This window comes from Danio rerio, chromosome 2 (genome assembly GCF_052040795.2).
Source record: "Danio rerio strain M-AB ecotype USA chromosome 2, GRCz13ab, whole genome shotgun sequence".
NCBI lineage: Eukaryota > Metazoa > Chordata > Actinopteri > Cypriniformes > Danionidae > Danio > Danio rerio.
The window spans coordinates 28,852,283-28,872,685 of NC_141022.1; the positions used below are offsets into that span (position 1 = coordinate 28,852,283).

The 20,403-nt window shown below is 38.4% G+C and overlaps 1 protein-coding gene across 1 annotated transcript in view; it reads left to right on the forward strand.

Moving 5' to 3' along the window:
• Positions 1-929: 929 nt before the first annotated feature.
• ppp2r3a (protein phosphatase 2, regulatory subunit B'', alpha) overlaps positions 930-20,403 on the forward strand; it is a 124,616-nt gene continuing 105,142 nt past the window's right edge. The window contains exon 1 of the mRNA XM_087240887.1: positions 930-1,142. The gene's annotated coding sequence lies outside the window, so the exon portion shown is untranslated. The remainder of the gene's footprint in view (positions 1,143-20,403) is intronic.

A 20,403-nucleotide genomic window follows, 5' to 3' on the forward strand; every position in this document is an offset into this window, starting at 1 on the left:
TAAATCAATAAAATTAAAATTTATTTACTCACTTATTAATCTTAAAATTACTGAAATCCAAAATTTAGCAAAACAATAACATATTTTGAACAACATGTTATGAAAAATATGTTACTGGCTGAATCTGATGTTTGATTACTGTGAAATTTGGAGAATTGTCTAATTGCATTTTTTTAACGGATATTGCAATAGTAATTTGATTTTATTCAGCTGAATATTGCAGCACACAGTTTAAATAAAAGGAAAATATCATTCTTTAACTGTATATGTACATTTATATTCAATAATTGTATGTATGCGTGTGTATGTAGGAAAAACATTATTAAACACATGAAGTAAGGAAGGTGTAAAAAGGCATGGAAACCCCAGACAGCAGCTGCAATTTCTCAGTAGTTGTTCAGCAGCCCTGCTGCTCAGTATTAACTGCTTTCAGTACCAATCTACAAGGTATGTGGGGCCCTGCAAATTACGCAAGGCACAACCCCAAACAGTTAAACAGCTAAAAATTACAAACTGCAGTGATAAAATGCATTAATTCATACTAATTTCCACTTTTAAACAACGTAAGCTAATAGCATGACAAAAAGTAACATTTTTCTGAATGCTTCACAAATGCTTCAAGTCCACTGAGAAAAAAAAAATGCTTTATAAAATATGTAGGTCTTGATATACAATGTCTTTAGATAACACATATTTATTATCTACCTCTTTGTCTATCTGTCTGTCCATGTATGTGTGTATGTATGTATGTATTAATGTATTTGCATCTATCTGTCAGCCTATGTATTTATGTATATCTGTCTTTCCATGTAAATGCATGAATCCTAGTATCTGTCTTTATATCGTTCTCGTTGGTTCCTAGGTAACGTGTTTCTGGTAGTCGTTTATAGTGTCTCCGTTTATATATTCCCGCCCCACCGTGTGTGTGTGTGTGTATGTGTGTGAGGAACTGCCCTGTCCGCGCGCGCTGTGGCTCTGCTCATTCTGCACTGGCTGCTGTCAGCACGCAGAGTCTGAACGGCGACGCATAAACGCCGCTATTCCACAAAACCCCGTGTTGACACGCAAAACATGAAACTAGCGCTTTGGATATCCGTCTGCCCTAAAACCCCAGATGACAAGCCTTAACCCGCATCGGAATGGTAGGTGTTTGTTGCTATATCGACTGTTTTTACCGCTCGCGATACTTACCCTGAGACATTTAAGTAGAAGTTACTCGTGGTTGTCAGATAAAATGTCTTCGTGACTCCGTGTGAGAGAAGGACTGAAGTTCAGATAGTCTCTGTTATCGAAGTTGGGCGTTGAGGAAAGTCACGGCGGCTTGTTGTTGAGATGATTTCGCGCGGTGTTTTGAGTTTCATACATGCGCTGTGATTGTGGAGTGGTTTTTAACCACATCGGCTGTGTATGAAACTCGCGCGCGGTCAACTGACTGCCGTACACGCCTGCTTTTGTGTGTGCATTAAATTACGTTTGTTTGCAGGTTCACGTTTGTACAATGTCACGTCTGTCAGTTCCACTTGACTAATGTGTTAATAGACCACCACAAATCTTCACCACAGTATCTTGCATCTTTTAGAGTTACAAGATCTAGAAGTGTAAAATGAAGGTGTTGCATTTGTGTTCCCCCTCAAGCTACTAAAATTGAATACACCTTGTTGTATAGTTAGCTGTTGGCTTGGTGGATAAGCTTTTGTTTGGCTTTCAGAGAGTTCACTTGAATGCTTAGTTTGGCTGAGGTGCTGTTTAACTCATCCCTGAGCAGTTGGAACTGGCTCGGCGCTTATGTCCTATGTATCTTGGAAAGATCAGATCTCTGTCATGCTGTCTTTATAAATATCCCGGTGGGGTCTCTCTGCTGTGGGTGTAATTGGGCATCCCGCCTGCACTAAATGCATGCCTGTCCTGCTCGAGTGCAACCTTGGGCTGTGCTCTGTTCTTTGTCACTAGCCTGATAACTTGACAGATACTGAGACGGCTGGGCAGTCTCGGGATCGTTTCCTCTCTAATTAGCCCAAAATAGCTCTGGATCACAGCTATGTGCTCCCTTGCATTAATCACTTCCTAAGTGCCAGAATTGATCGTTCTGGGTCAATCACAGTCTTGTCCTAACACAATATTTCTCCTCATTCTCAAAATACTTAGTTATTCAGCACCACAATGTGCAGAAAGTTCGCTTCATAACTGGCATCCCAAGAGTGTAGTCGATTTGGGCCTGATTTGATTCCTCTCTACAAATCGAGCCACTCTGAGACCACGGCTGCACGGGTCTGGTTGGCTGCCAGCAAGCCACAGCACAGTGCATTGGTGAGGTTTCGGTCAGCTGTGGTTTGCAGCTCATCCTATTGTATCCCATTGTACGCCTCTGCTCGCTATTGACCGGAGCTCATTAAACTCCACATGAAGGCCAGTGCTGAACCACTGACCCCTACAATGAGGCTTTTTTGGGCACCTCCTACAGTACTTGTGTGTGGTCTTGCCCAGAAATATCCACTCAGGCACACAAGGCGGCTTGTATAGCATTCAAGCAAATATCAGTCCCACTTTATGCCGCAACATAGGCTCGTTCTGAAAATGTAGCCCTATATACATTTCTGGAGATCGCAAATTATGTAGCCAGAGCTACGTATTGCTGCATTTTATCTTTAAAACAAACATTACAGGGCCGTATGATGCCATACTTTTTCATGCTTACCAGCTGACCGCTTACCTCCCTATGAACAGCTTTTCAGCTGTTACCAGTTCGTCCAGTTATCTTGCCATGTACGTCGGCGAACTTGAGATGCAGAGAGGAGTAGACCAGGACAATGGGGTTTGAGTCCATCAAAAACGATTACAGAAAGCAGGTAAGACATAAACAGAAGCCAAAAAATTAAATAAACTATTAAATAACAGGGTGAGAATGTGGTCAAACCTGAAAATATACAAAAAATCAGGCGAGGGTCTTTCTTTTTCTGGATTACTTTTTAAAACTATTGGTTGTGTTTAGGAAAGAAGAAGGGTGGGTCAGTCAATCAGTCATTCAATCAGTCATTCAGTCAGTTGATAGCCTCTGGTGGATTTAAGCAAGAATAGCAGGTGTGAATGATATTTCTCATGAGAAATATTTGAGGGCTGAAAAAGCGTACACTCAAAGTGGCCTCGTGAGAACAAAACCCGAAAAAAAAAAATAAAACGTAGCTCCTGGGGTGTATTTGGCACTCTCCAGAAATGTATAAAGCAGTAAGTTTTCAGAATGAGCCTGGGTTGTTAAATTAGTTGGCCTTATTAACAATGTACCTACTGCACACATAAAACATTCGATACAATGTACTTTCATCATTGTTTCAACTGCTTAATGTGTGCAGTAGGTGCATAGTTATTAAGGCCATCTACAAAGTGGGACCGTACAGGTGGTAACTGAAATATAAGTGGAATAATTAGGGCCACTAAATTATAAAATAATGCACACGCACAATTCTGTTCAAATTTATTATACTTAATTGATGTAATGTCACTTGCTCAGCTTTCTTCCTTTAAAGTGTGATTTGAAGCCTTTAAAACAGACTTATTCAGGTCTTTTGCAATGCATGCATGCAGAATTGCACTCAAAGGGTTGCACATAGCAATTTTCAAGGCATGCAATTATGTTGCTTGTATAGTCAATCTACTTCCTTTTGCTCTTGTTTTTAGTAAAGCAAAGCAAACCTTGTAATTTTTTAGAAACATTCACTGGGCTGTACCGACTATTTATGGGTTTACTAGTTGTATTTATGCACTTTGTCTGGCAACTCAAATTAGACTGTTTTGAGGAGAACGAGGTCAGGACTGTGAAGGTCTTTTTGCATGTCATCAGCTTTGGTCACTCGGAAGTAAACTGCCACTAAAAGACAGCTCTGTCATACTCTTGCATGCTGTAGTTGTCCCATCATGTAGGATGGGAAATGGCAGCTGGACTCAAGTGACTTTCATGGAGGCCACACCTGAACAAGTTCCTCAGAACAAGCAGAGATCGCTGACCATCCCACAAACCTCTCAAACTTTGCAGATTTTTTTTCCAGCCGAGCTGTGATTTGTTTGTTCTTACCGCATAAGGAGATTATAAAAAAATACAACAGGGACAAACAGGATTGGATGTTGATTGCATGTCTGTTTTTCAAAGATTATTTAAACAAATGTTTGTAATTTTGTCTTTGCCAAACAATAGCTATTTAGATGAGATAATATTTATGCATTGTTTGAGTTATTTTTCCAGTTTTAACAGGTGACATGTTTTGCTCATTCATTATGTTTTCCAAATGCTCTCATAAACCACCAAGTACCCGCTTCATTGTGAGCATGACATCTGTAATGGCATGTTAGGATTACAATACAGCTTGTGTTTATAAACCAAAACGGCTTGGTAAGCACAGCAAGTTTGCGTCAATGAAAGACACCATGTCAGTGTTCGAACCTTCTCCCAGCATCAACTCCTCATTGTATGCGCGTTGTCTATACCGATTAAAACGGATCACCTCTTATAGCTTTACATCGATACTGGCCACAATCTAAAGTATTGAGAAAACCCTCAGGCAGGTAGTCAAGACTCTTCATTTGCTCCCTTCACCTGTTTACTTCAATTCAGCGCACAAGCATTTCTGTGCCACAGCCATTAGAGATTTTATTCAGAAATCCAGCGTTCCTCAAGGGCACGACTTCCCAAGATGCCTCCTGATTCTGAATATAGTTCAATTTAGATGCAAAAAAGCTCTAGCTGTGTGGGGCCCTGCTCCTTTTGCTGTTATTTCCATACAGCACAGACAAAACACTGCTGTCTGTGCCTTGAATAAAACTAGCGGCTCGCAATTTGAGTGTGTGTGCGGCACAGACTCGCTTGCTATTGGAGATCTGAAGCTTGCAGAATAAGATGTGACAGCTTTCTGGTGATGCCTGGTGGAATTGTGGGGTTATGATCAAAATCTTTTGGAAACCATAACAACAGATCTGAGCAAAGCTTGAACGTTATTGCAGTTTGTGTTGAGATCTGGCCATTTGTAGTGTGGAATGCAGGTAGAGCGTGGCAGACGGGGATTTGGGAATGAATTCTCTAGTGTAGAGGGAGTGTTTCTCAGGGTCAAGGCCCTTTTTCCCACAGTTCTTTATAGACTTGTGTCTTTTCACAGATGCATGTGGCGCCATGCAGTAGAGAGAAAAATGCTGGTCAAGTTTGTGTACTGGTTGGTCAGAGGGCAGACTGTTTAGATTGGAGTTTTTCCATCATCGCTGCCTCTGCAAGGGAGGCTGAAAGGCTTGCTTGAGAAAGTACAGTTCTGTGCAATGATCAGTGAATCACGTATAACATATTATGCTTGATAGTACCAGTTAGGAAACTCATGATAGTAACTACACAATACAGAAGTAAACAAAAAAAGATTTCACACAAGTCCATGTAGTGTTTTTATTGGCATCCTGCACTCTTGTAATTGCATTAGCCAAGTCTCAAGCTGTGTTACAACAAACTGATCTATTAATTATTTATGGCCCTTTTTATTTAGGATGTACTCACTTAAGATTTTTGGCGCACAAACATTCCTCAGCTGCTTTTGCAGGATGTGGAAACTCCCGCTCATAACTCAAATCGAGCCTTATCTATTCGATCAGATGTGGTTTGAAAAGTTTCACTGCAAGCATCGAGAGATTGCACGGCAGGTGAGGGAAAAATCTGAAAACTGCTCCCTGCAACTTATTTAAAACTCAGCCATTGCCATAGTAACTGCTTATCTGTTCTAACCCAGCAAACATCTATAAGTGGAGAGCGGTTTCCCTCTGATTCAGATGATCCTTTTGAGGCAATGCTGGATGCTCAAGAGGCGCGAGGAACCCGAAATGCCAAAGCATATGCCGCAGGTTTACATGCAGCTAATGAGGAGGTGAGCCTGTCATTCCGAGAGGAGGCTTTCATGGACTGTAAACTGATATAATCTGAGCTGCTGAATGATGGACATCTATTTGTTGCTGCAGAATCGTATGACTAATGAATACTAGTTAGCTTGATTACTGTTTTGTACAAATCAGTATGAGGCTAAGCTCCCTTCTCCTGGGAATCTTTTGGCTGGTTGAGTAAGTCTTTGACATATCTAATTATTTTAGCTCCAATGTAAAACCAAGGCATCATGGACTCACCTCACATGAAGGTTATGCTAAAAGTAGGCTTCTTGAAACCTACTTTGAAGTTTGAAGTTAAAATTGCATGGAGGCTTAAAGGTGATATATGTATATTTTTGACTCTTCTAAAGCATAAAATACCATAATATGTTTGCAGACATTTAAGAAACATGTGAAGTGAACATTCTTGTTTATTTGAAAAACAATGCTGAAGTCAGATATTCTGCTTAAGTGCCAGAAAGTCTGTCTTTGTTTTGGTTCTTTAAACCAGCCCAATGCCACTTTAGCCAATTATATTTCAGCACACCGGGTTGCCTTGAAAGATTGGAAAACCTCATATTTCATTCATTCAGTCAGTGATATTGTCAGTGAATTGCAGTGATTAGGAATTTGGCTGCTTGCACCAGACGAAACATGACAGAATTTTAAATGCAGCCATTCAAAAGCAAAGAATTGTGCACTTACTGCACTCCAACAAAAGGGTAAGATTTATAATCTAATTGATACATATAAATATAAACCTCTTTAACATTATTAAATGTACATGCTGAGTCACTGATATGTGTTGGCTTGCACTGGGTGACAGTTCTAGGGCTCTATTTTGACAGTCCATGCGCAAAGTGCAAAGCGCAGGGCGCAAATGCATTCAGGGCGTATCAGAATCCACTTTTGTTAATATAAAGACGAAAAAATCCGCTCTGCGCAGTGGCGCATGGTCTAAAAGGGTTGAGCTTATTTTCTCAATGAGTTATAGGTGTGTTTTGAGAATAATCCAATCAGAGTCTCATCTCCCATGAGTCAGTTGCGTCGCGCCATAGCGCATTTGGTATTTACATGACTAAAAGTAAGTGTAAGTGGAAAAATTGAGCATTTCATTAGCAAGAAAACATTTAAGCAGAGCATCTACAGCGCGAGAATGAGAGATAAATTATTAACTTTCTCTCTTGTGGATAGGGAAACCTTGTAAGCACAGATATCAATTAGCCTATAAATAATTAGTTTAGTTTGTTAAGCGCAAATATTTGTTTTAAAACTATTTCTAAATTCAGTTCTATTTTCCAGCAAACAAATAAATGAACAACAATAACGAATTGTGGTCAAACTGAGTTGGGCAAATCTAAGCTTATTTTTTAATAAAACAAATATAAATATGCATATGATAAATAATACTGCTTATAATAATAACATTATACAAAAGCAAATTGTTATGAATGAACTGAAAAAGCCCCTGTGATGAAGAAGGCATGAAGGCAGTGGTTTTTATATTTATGTAGACTAGAAAATAATATGTTTTTTAATATTTTAATCCTTTATATATATATATATATATATATATATATATATATATATATATATATATATATATATATCTATATATATATATATATATATATATATATATATATATATAAAGGATTAAAATATTAAAAAACATATTATTTTCTAGTCTACATAAATATAAAAACCACTGCCTTCATATATATATGTGTATATGTGTATGTATATATATTCTTATTATATCCTATATATATCCTTAATATTTTAATTGTCATATGGGAAGATTTTTGCATATTGCTCTACATCTTGTGTATATTAAGCAGTGTGTAAGCGAGGCGCACAAGTAACGTGCTCTGCGCTGGACAATAGACTGGCTTTGTTCTGGTCTATTGAAAAATCTATTAGTTTCTCAAAATAGCAACGCGCCAGCAATACACCTCAACACGCCTCCCTTTTTAGACCAGAACGCCTATGGGCGCACATATGAGCGCAAATGCATTTGCTATTTAAACAGCATGGTGCAAAACATCAAAACGACTCTTGCGGCAAGCTGAAACTAGCAATAGACAATGTCGTCGCGGCTTGCGCCACATTGCGCCGGGTGTATGATAGGGCCCCTAAAGTTCGATTTCAAGATCTGAGGTAAACTATTTGCTGCTGCTTTCAGTAGAAAGGCAATAAAAGTCATGTAAAGGGGCATTTAAACACAAATGATTAGCATTTAACACTGAATAAAGCACATGAGGTGTACCTGAGGTTATCATTATCATAGTTCTGTTGTTCAGCTGCAAGAAATAGAAGCCGGTTTTAAAATATGATTAGAACAAAAACTTCTGTTAATATGGAAAATAGTCCTTCTATCACGTGCTGTTGCTGTTATTTAAAATGCGGTTTAAATCAGCCACAAATCAGCCTTTAGGCTCAACAGTCAGGCACACTCCTGTTGGTGTTGCCAATCTGCCTGCACTTCCATGTGTTTTGAACCAGGTGTGCAACACCTAGTTCAACCACTGGGTGCCAAACGTACATACTGCACCTTTAATGGAGAAGGCAATACTAAAATGCTCTGGGGCGAGTCAAAAATAATAGCTTCATCCGAAATAACATACTTCCCTAAGGAGGACGGAATGTGAACAGAGTACCTACTACTGTATGTCTGAATTGACAGCACTTATTTAAAATGTACCCAGATGACCAACTACTTCTCCTGAGATTCTGAAGCGCACCACCAATGAACATTGGATCTCATGAGGATACAGAAGACAATTTGTAGATAGCAGTAAAGCAGTGCAACTAACGGCAGTAGGTAACATGACAAATGTAACATGGCCATATCACATGCATACCACAGAGAACACACATTTTAATGCAGACTAATTACAAAAGTACAACTGAGAGTAAACTGAGAAAATGCTGTCAAAATGTATGGAGCACTGTCTGAGTACCCGTTTGTTGTGGTGTCCAAAACCATAGCAGTATTGCTGAGTGCACTTATTAAATCCAATAATGCACTGAAATATCAAGTGCACGACCCACATCTCACCAGAATATGGTGTTGACAGCCCTTCTGGTGCGCCTAAGGGCTTTTCACTTTTGAAATAGCTAACAGTGGATCATTCTAAACCCCTGTTAAACAGAATCCTGGGTTATCACATTTCAAACTGCTCATAATTTACCTGGGGTTAACAATTAATCCTGAGTATTAGTGTGTTGACGTTTCACACTGCACAATCCAAAACCCTGGGTTACCATCTTTATTTGAATATTCACAGTGTCTGTGTTGTTAATTGGATGAACACCAAACACAACATGTTTTCACAAGACCTCCAGTGATGTGCATCCCTAAAATGAACACTGTCAGATGTCAAGTTTCAGTTTATTATTATGAATGGTAGAATGAAATCTTATCCAGTTTAGGTATTTTCCATTACTGTTTGGCATATTCTCCATCAAATTCTAAAGTGGCATACAGCAAGTGGTGTTTCTGTGTCTGTCTAAAGCATGTACATATTAGGTACACAGTTGCTGTAACTAGCCATAATGTTCTAGACTGTATCGTTTCACACTGCACATGCTTGGCACTGCAAAAGTGAGTGGGGTTTTATAGCCCGGGGTGAAAAGCAGTGGGTAAAAAGCATGCTAGCATCATTCTCTGTTGTGCAGAGAAATATTTGTGTGGTGTACCTATAAAGGGCTCTAAATGAGTCAAGGCTGCACAATATATCGTTTCAGCAATGATATCGCAATGTGCACTTCTGTAATAGTCACATAACAGGATATGCTGCTGATGAGTTAGGATTATTGTTGACTAGAGACCACAGTTCAGAACAAGGGATTGGAGGAGTCACTGCAGAGTTTACGTTAATGGAGTTAAGGTTTATCATATTCTTATGTATTTAAGGCTAGGTATGTAAGAGAGTTTAAAGCAGTGCTCCTAACAGGGGGGTCCTGGCCAACAAGGGGGCCTTGGCAAGCTCTGTGGAGGGTTGTGTCATATTTAAAAAATTGTTTTGCCGTGGACAATTTGGAGATCATGTTGCCTTAGTATTTTTAGTATGTTGCCTTTTATCCCCTGGCTGACCCAAAAAAATTTCTTCACTAAAAAGACAGAATCTCACTGATTTGCTTTCAGCAGCTAATACTAATCGTCACCTTAGAATTATAAGGTATATCTGACATTTTTGTCAAAATTGAGTTATTGACATATTCTTATTAAATGATAACTTATTTACAATATGAGATGTTTTTTAAGACATGTTTACATTTTAAGACTCTTTAACTAAAAAAAAAAACAAATGTTACACATATACTGTTTGCTATATGGAATGAAAATACTTTGAAGGTCAATATCTCAAAATCATTCAGAACGCAGATAGAACCGTATAATTCCAAGGTGACGTAATGACTAAAGCATACTGGACCCAGGTGAGGAAGCTCCAAACATTTTGGGTCGCAGCGCTAGCAATACTGGAAACACGAAATGTAGGAAATAACAAGATAGGTACCTGAACTATGGTTTTATTCCACTTAAGCAAGGAGTCCCTGACCCAGCCACAGTGTATTATCTGTGCCAAAATTCTTGCTACCGAATGCATGAGGCCATCCAAATTAATAAGACATCTGCAGACAACTTATCCCCAATACCATAACGGACACAGAGCAGTTTTTGCAAAAGAATTGACATACTTTCAAAACGTGATGAGGGACATCACAGCTACAGACAAGAAACTTTAAAAAAAATTAGCAACTAATTGGCAACTAATATAGGGCCAATTTAAAGGCCAAAGACTTGACAAACAAGTCAAATGGCCTACAAATGTTTTGCTTTTATATTTTACATTAGGCTATTATTTGTGCATAAACATATCTAGATATAGTAATAGACATAACATTTGTTTGAAAACAACATTTCTTGTCATCCTTACTGCAAACTTATATGAGCGATAATATAATTTAATGTTACCTTACAAGGGCCTTACAATATTTTCCAGGGAAAAAGGGGGTCTAAGGCAAAAAAAAGGTTGGGAAACACTGGTTTAAGGCATTCAAGTACAAGAAATTGTACTGTGTATCTTTATTACAGATTAATTTTATTGAGTTATTTCTGAAATGAAAACTATATAGTGTTATTTTACATTTGATTATTAAACTGAACACAATTAGACTTGCACATCATGATTTTGCCAAGTACAATGCGATCCTGGATTAACATCTTTGTTTGTTCTGGAGCATTATTTTTGTTTGAAAATATAATCCATACGTTTTCCCTACGCCTAAACCCAACTATAACTGTAAATTATTCCCAAAATCAGATGGGAATAATAGTTGGATAACAATCATGTAGAAGTGCATAAACTTAACATAATCGTTAGACATATCCCTTTTGATTCTGATTGGTTGATTGGAATGTTGTTCCAGGATCAACATAGTTGTCAATTCAAGAACATGTTCTGCTTGGTGAAATCATGTTGGCAATTAGGCATCCAGAAACTAGGGGTGCACCATTACCAGTTTCGGGTATGGGATCGATAATTGGTTAAAATACTCACATTGTACATGAAATGCTGATACCAAGCACCGATACCACTTAACAGTATTTCACTACATGGATATGATTTGTCTTAAATATCTTAATGTATTAATTAATGTATTATATATTAATAGATTAGTCCTTATAAACAATCTGTTTAAAATACATTATTAACAAATCAATATTGAAGAATAAACCAAATATGCAATATGATCCTTTGAGAATGTGCGTATTTGTAGCAGTATGTCAAGATAATTAAAACATCTTAATAATTTAGCGAGAGTGGTCAAAGTTTAATATCTAACTTTTGATCTTATCCACCCACAACTCAACCATATAGTTAAATGTTTTGAGCACCTGACCCGTGGATAAATGGCAGGACTCGCAAATATAACAAAGAACAATGCATTACGTGTCCCCAATATGCAACATCAAGAGAGTGACTCCATAAGGTAACGTACACTGCACACTCTTGATTATGTAATTCATGAAGTCTAGACACGTGTCAGCGCAAGGATAACTTATCCTTTTAATGTACATGCTTAATTGGTAATCAATAAGGTTCATCAATTTACAGGGTTAACAACAATGTGTGTATGTTTTTAGGCTTGGCATAGCCTTCTGTTAAAGATTTTTGTGTTCATCCTTGCTACAGGCAAAACATTAAACCTCCTTTCAAATTAATTGCACTTTCATTGAAACCAAATCAAATAAGTATCGGAATCGGTACTCGATATCTGCGTGTACACAAATTCAAATACTCATATTGGTTTGTAAAAAAGTGGTATCGGTTCATGCCTACCAGAAACCCTGTTTATTTACTTTTTTTTGCTGTATTGTATTGATATGTGTCATATCAGGGGTTCTACTTACTGTATCTCTGAAAAGAAATTGGTAGAATGCAGCTCACTATGTTTTAGAAAAGACTTATCCAGTATGTTTGTACAGAAATCCCAAGCAGAATAGATGATTTTTGACATAATGGATGACATAATGGAATCAGTATGCGTCTTATCTCATCCCCTGTCATGGCACAGGTTTGCTCAACTGTCAGACAGAGGAGCTCACTTGCTCATATTAAATTATTGTGTTTTCTTAGTAGTTTCAGGGCTGAATTATCCCTCATCCTGCAATCAGATGTGGTGGGTGGCTGCTTCCACAAAGTCATGCCACTAAGTTATCTTTGGTGCAAATGACAAAACTATGTTTACAACTCAGAAAGTTGTATTCCTTTGAGTAGCTTCCACAGAAATCCACTCCCCAGCCTGGTTGTATTCTAAAACAATACCAAACTAGGGCTTGTGGCGTGTTTACAGGATTCCCAGTGACAGGTCTTTCTCATAAAGGCTACATTATGCACATTTCTGGAGCGGAGCCCATTGCCTGAGTTGCTTCACGCTCACAGCGGGATGTGTTTCCTCGGGGCAGCTCTGGTGTCACTGCACAGGCCTGTAGCGTGTGGAATGCAGCGGGATGAGTAAATGTCCGTGTGTCGAACGGCCAATCACTGTCCTGTGCTCTAACAGTGCACTCTTTTGTGTGCTCCACTCGTGCATGGAGGCAAAGACATTCTTCCAGTGCCAGGAGCGCTGCCAAGAGTTCCACAGGAAAATTATAAAGGAAGGAGGGCAAATCTGAGAGAGAACGAGAACAAAGCTGTTGTGTGGCTTTAGTTACATGCCTCTCTTATTGCTCTGCTTGAATGGCAGAAAACCTTGTAGTTTTTTATTTATAAGGTTGTGTTAAATGTTTTATGGAAGGCGTTGTCTAACAGTGGGAATCAATCTGCTCTGGCACAATCCTGTTGTGGGTAGGACCCTAAATTGGGGTTTTTGAACTTTACAACGACTATGAGAACTGATAGAGTGCCAGTAACTGCGTCTTTCTTTTTATATTATGGAAAGACCTGCACTGGGGGAGTGAGTCCCTGTGATCAGAGAGCATGTGGAATAGTAATACCAGAGGGTTGCCACCCACTTCCTTGTTTATTTTGTTTCTAAGCATCATCAACACAGCATAACACAATGACCGGTGTATACTGAGCTATTTAGCACATGCAGGAGATCTCAGGGTTAATATAGTTAAAGGGACAGTTTACCCCAATATTAAATGTTGCTTTTTATTCATTCTTTCTCAGGTCAGTGTAAATAAATGTTGTTTTTTTTAATGTACTGTAGTACATTAAAGGTCACCTATTTTACTCCTTTTTCAAGATTTAAGATAAGTCTTTTGTGTCTCCAGAATGTGTCTGTAAAATTTCAGCTCAAAACACCTATCAGATTATTTATTATACCTTTCAGAATATTGTATTTTACTCTGAACATAGCTGTTTTTGTAGCCTTCGCCTTTAATGCTAGATGTCCCCACCCACTGTTTCCACGTGCCTGTCAGAGTGTGCCTCAATCTCCGCCTCGGCTGCGTCAGATAATCAGCTCAGTGACAGACATGAAGGAAACAGATCTCACGTAACGTTTGTGAGAAATACTACAGTAAGAACTTTCCCAATGATTATTTGATGTATTTGTTGTGAAGTTAATTCAAGCCTTTCTGCAACGATGAGACAATGTCCTAACAAAGTTCATGTGCACACACAAACACACACACGCAACGCACACGTTTAATTTGCACTGTTTTTGCTTGGCAAATGTGACAAGATACACATTAATATCCACTGCTGTATAGATGTCCATTAATGTACAAAATAAACCTGATTTAAAGTCCACAATCTGGGATTGAAGCATTTTCTTTTATAATTGTACTGATGCGGCTGTGGTGATAAAGTAAAAAAGAATCAGTTACAGGTCGTTACAGGTAAAAGCGCTGTATTCATTACAAACATGTTTTAAATGTTTTAAACTTATAATGCTCATTCTTGATAATATTTGATGACACTATACCTACACACAGTTCTGTCTAAACAGTTTACAAAAGGTGATTTTCCTCATAGGTCCCCTTTAAAAAAGATTTTAAACCGAAACTGTTTAAAAAGCAGATACATAAAATGCAAGGGAATGACTTCTGGTGCTTAGAAGTCAGAAAAACAGATGCAAGAAAACCCAATTCCTACTCCTGATGACATATTGAGGTCTTATCAAGCTAATTGGTCTGTTATGTACAATATTTTTAGGTGTAACTTTCAGCCTCATACGTCTCATACTTTCTGTCTCATAATTAATAAATGCATGGGCACAAACTAATTCAAGTCAGCATTGTTTGTTTATAACGTTTGCATAGAGGTTGCAAAAACCATTTTTGGTGAACAATGCACCATGCACGTCCTTCCTATTCATTGTAAACAAAACTGCTCATGTGTGAGTTTGTGTCCCTGCAAACGTCATATGCCACTATAATAATATCTCACTTCTGCTAAAATAACACCATGAGATTGCAGAGCATGACCTTTTTTTGTCAGCTCGTTGACCACAGTACTTTTATAATCATGCTTGTTTGGACTGGGAGGAAAAACAAAACTTGGTACCATTCCAGAGTCATTTGGGATTTGTTATTTTTCCTGTCCTTCCCCATATAATCTTATCGGCCCACCTGGAAAGCAGTAAAGACATGTGAAAATGTTGTTGTTTAGATCCTTCCAGCAGCTGTGGAATGAACAGAGTTTGTAACAGTCACCCCTCCACATCATGTCAATGGGAAAGTGCTCTCCGTCCATTCGTTTGCTCTTTCTCCGCCCTAATAGCTCTGTAGCTCTGTGGGGGGAGCAGAGATCATAAATCAGATCCATCCCTGGGGGAAAGTGATAGGACAGAAAACAAGCATGAAAACTTTCATCACGTTCCATGAATGCAGGGCCGTGTCAGCTCTGAGGCTGATGTTTTTTTTATGAACGCTACCTCCATCAGACACTGATGGGTCTGATAAAGTGATAGCTTCGGTTGTGGTTTATTGATTGCTAGATAAGAGTGGATGTTAGCTCTCAGACTGAGGCCGTGTTGAGGTGGTTCGTAGGCGTCGAGATTGAGCTCAGGGTGGCTGTTATCTGCTCGGTCTTTGCAGGCTGGATCTTTCTATTGTACAACTAGTAATGACATCCCTGTGGACCATAGGAGAGCGACACAGACAGGCGGGTAAAATGAGGAGAAACCACACAGCCTTAGACTTCAAGTCATAGCATGCAAGAACAAGCGCAACAAATGCGTACTAGAAAGATTCAAGCTTGTCCAGTGTCTGTACACTTTGAGCATCAGTTATTTTGCTGTCTTCAGTAGTTTGTTGTTCTTGATCCGTTTTCTCAGTTTGTTTTCAAACTTTGAAACAATGACCTGGTTCAGTGTTGACACATTGAAGACAAATGAAGTGCTAAAATAGCACATGTGTGAGCAGTGCATACAGTACAGTGTACATTCTGTTAGTAAATTCAGGTGTGTGCATGTGCAGTAGAGCTGGTCTTAATACCAGAAGCCTTGGTAGTTATAAACAATGAATATTCAAAACTTTGGAGGGAGGGGGCTGAACATTTTCTCTTATTAAGGCAGGAATTTCTGTCTGTCTGTTTCTTGTTTGCATTCATACTATGTCAGAAATGTTCATCCTATCAACTTATGCATGGCTATTGTGTTGCTGTGGATTCAAGTGTCACGTTTTGGTGCAACATGGACATGTGACATATTCACAATTAATAAACTTCTTATAAACTACAGAACAGTGCAAGCTAAAAGCTGCATGCCCCGCAATGGGAAGGAATTATTTGGAAGCTAACAAAGGAATTTGAGTTTATCTACATTTTCGGGTAAATGGGAACTTCTGGTCTTATTTATGACGTAGTCAGCTTTTGAAGGAATGTGCTCTGATGGAGTTGAGTGGATGAAATGCAAAGAAAGTGTTTGGCTGCAAATGCTACTTTAGAGAAGTGGTCACTGTTTTGCTTTCAGCACGCAAGTGGTGCTCCTACATTGCAGAGTAAGGTTGCAAGATCAGGAAAAAAATCTGTTATTGCGATATTTTTCTGATATTTATATTGCGATATACTTTGGTATACTTGGAAAGAATTTTTAGCCACACTTTATTTTAAGGTTCAGTTTTCACTCTTGGCAAACCATTTTGACTTTTGCTTCCATAAACTCCTAATTTGCTCCTTAGTAATAGTTATTAAGGTAGTTTAGGTATTGGGTAGGATTAGGGATGTAGAATAAGATTTTACAGAACATGTACTTTATAAGTACTAATAAGCAGCCAATATCTCAATAACATGCATGCTGATAAGCAACTAGTTAATAGTGAGAATTGATTCTTAAGTGCTACTGGATGTATTAATTTTGATCGACTGGGATGATTCTTTAGGGGAGGGAATCATACATAACATGTAATAAACAAACTACAAACGTAGATAAATGCAACAAAGCAAAGATAAACATAAAATAAACGGTGTATGCGTTATGGTTTTGTATATGTAAATGTAAAAATGACTTAAACTCTCTCAACTTTGCATATTTTTGCGATGTGACTATTAGACATGGGCCAGTATAAGATTCTGACGATATGATAACCTTGAATAAAAATTTCACTAATTACTGCTCTTAAATAACTTATTTTTTAAATGTCTGGGTATAAGCACCAAGTTTTTTTCCACTTTGAACACAATATATTTTATTTTGAGAAACATTTAAAATATTTAAACATGTCAGGCTAAATAATTCAAATTAATCGTTGTCTTCTGTTGTCTTTATTAGTTTCAAAAACACAGATTCCTTTACAATTTAAAACGGCATCTTAGTATTTCTTTTCTCCTGGAGATACTGTTGTCCTAAAAACTAGGAAAATTAAATGATAATAAAATTTTTTACAAATACCTTAGGAACGGTATAGCAGAAAATATTGTCGATTTTTTAAAACCTTCACTTTTCCAAACTGTGGTATACCTTGAAAATGGTGACTATTGTGAATGCACACATTGTGATGACGTTGTGATGCAACCCTACTGCAGAGGTCTTCTCCATTTGTCATCTCTTCCAGATGAACTAAATCCTCCTGATGTTCATGACATTCACTCATGGGCGATTCATGTCGTAGCACAAATCAGAATTATTTCACTGTGACGCCTTGTGTTCAGAAAAAAATGAAATCCCAAAATTGAAAATCAAATGCCATCTAAATATTTAAATAATGGAATATTCTGGTCTAGCTGTTGGCAAAATTTGTGTCAATGCACCCTAATATTGTGTTAGTACCCTACTACATTTTAGCATTTAGGTTATTTTTGAGTTTTCAAGAGATCAAACTTAGCTGATGATTTATAATAAAGTGTGTTTGGCATGCTGTGTCCGGGAGAGAGCCCTAAGCTCATAAGATTCTCGAGCCTAGGGCTTCCTCCTGTCCACACTGCGAGAGGGGAGTTTAAGCTCAGGCAGGTCTCGAGAAGCCCATCCTCAATTATGCGGCACTTTGACAAAATTGAAGACGGAACAACAGATTTGGGAAAATATGTTGTAATGACGGAATTTGTAAACATAGTTGCCTAACATTGGATTTATGAAACACATCCCAACAAAGATGTTAAGAATGTTATTGCAGATTCTAATTTTGCTGTATTTTGCATACTGGTATTTGTTTATTTAGATGCATTGGGATTTTTAATTTTGTGATGAAAGACTTTGTGTTGAAAGGCCCTCTGGCTAATTTTTCCATATCAATATCTAAGAGAAGTTCACATTTTTCCCTGAAAAAACTATTTATACAAGTCATCAGGGATCAGCTATACCCAGAGGACTGTGCTGTGTTTTCCTGAAATGTAAATGCAAAATACAACCTCATTACCGTGAGACCATTGGGCAGAGCGCTGGCATTTGTTTGTCTGGAGGCAATAAACTTTGAGCTCAGGCTTATTTTTTGGAAAGATCTTAATGATTGTTCCTTGGAAAACACCCTGACTGAGGGTGGGGTCCCGAGTACGGAACACACTGTAACAGAGAAGGTTGCAGCATGTCGACATGACTGTAATAATAATGCTAGGCTCCTAATGAGTGGAAAGTATTATGTTAAACATGCCTCATTTCATACATATAAGGCTGTGTTTATGATACCTCATGACTTGCCCAGGGCTTTTGTGCAATTGACTATGTTAGTTATTCAAAAGACGTTTGGGCTACATGTGGCCAAACCTGATTAGTGTTTATCTGCTTGTGTTCTTATTTTTACTCTATTTATTGTGGTGCATTGCTAAAACACAATGACACACTTCCTTCAGGCTGCGTTTATGTAGTTTCCATGGCTACAAACGCTCTTGCAGCTGGATGGGCAAAATGAACAGAGAGCATGGACGGTAATGTACTCCCAAACACCCCTCCTCACTCTTTCTCCTCTCTCTCCCTAAAAGTCTTGTTTTGGCACAGTAGGGAGGGGATTTTGGGAGGCTTTGGGCTGCAGTTAAGAGTAGTGGAAGTTTGATTGCACAGATGTTGCTCTCCATCACAGGTGTGGCCTAAATGAAGGAGCGCAGTTGAAGAGAAGACTAGATGGAAATGTGTCTATGAGCAATTGGGAGGATTGAGCCAGGTAGAGGTGTTAGGATATTGAAGAGATCTAAGATGGGGGATTCCCAGGTGAAGCTTTTTTTGGCGGAAAAACCTTTTGTGAATGCATCAAAAGCCTGTTATGTTCATTTGATGAGGCATAGTGTGTATTTACTCTACTTTTCATCTTACACCAAAGAGTTTTCGTGAAACTACTGAGTTGTTCTGGCTGCAGCTGATAAAGAACATTTGAGGAAGAGATTTGGATGTGAGGTGGAGAGAAGAACAAAGTTATGACGGAAAGCCTGAATTTAAAGGTTGAGTAAGTCAAAAGATAAAGAAATCTTTAAGTGTGCAAAACTGGCGAACTGGTCCTGTATCCACGAAATACATCATATATACAAAATAAAAAGTATGTTGTTCCATATTATGCTCTATCATTTATTTTGTGGTATCAAATAATACATTGTTTACAGAAATACTTTTTCATAATTGATACTATGTGCAATAATTTACGGCGTTACAGGGATGCAGACAGGAGCAAAAATAGCAGCACTTTGAGAAAGTTGCAATCTTGAAAGTACAATATTTTATTCATTCATTCATTCATTTTCTTGTCGGCTTAGTCCCTTTATTAATCCGGGGTCGCCACAGCGGAATAAACCGCCAACTTATCCAGCAAGTTTTTACGCAGCGGATGCCCTTCCAGCCGCAACCCATCTCTGGGAAACATCCACACACACACATTCATACACTACGGACAATTTAGCCTACCCAATTCACCTGTACCGCATGTCTTTGGACTGTGGGGGAAACCGAAGCACCCGGAGGAAACCCACGTGAAGGCAGGGAGAACATGCAAACTCCACACAGAAACGCCAACTGAGCCGAGGTTCGAACCAGCGACCCAGCGACCTTCTTGCTGTGAGGCGACAGCACTACCTACTACGCCACTGCCTCGCCAGTACAATATTTATATTTTGATAATATTTCCTTTATATTTCTACATTTTTAATCATTTTATCTTTTGCCCTGAAGTTCTAAATTAAGTGAGAAATATGATAACATATCAATGTGTAAATTTCTGAGAAAAGAAGTAGTCCTCTACATGTGGTCCATAGGTATTTACATTAGATGTCGTCTACCCTGTTGTTGTCTATTGGAAGGAATGCGACAATAGAGCCGCCATTTTAGTACAGGGTAGAGCTCCTTTGAAATGAATGCAGGACCAAGGTGCAGTGGAGGACTGGCCATCCATAGCCAATGATATACACGGGTATATAGATATATCTATGATCGGAGGTTTTCCCAATGGTCAGTATGCAAATATTTTTTTAAAATTGCGAAAATTATCATTTTACATCACTTTTCTACATCGATGGATAAGTGACCGCACCGTAGGCATGGGACGATAACTGTTTTCAAGGTATACCGTGATTTGGAAAAGTCAAGGTTTTAAAACTCCCAAAATGTTCTGCTATACTGTTCCTAATGTAGGAGTAAGATTTT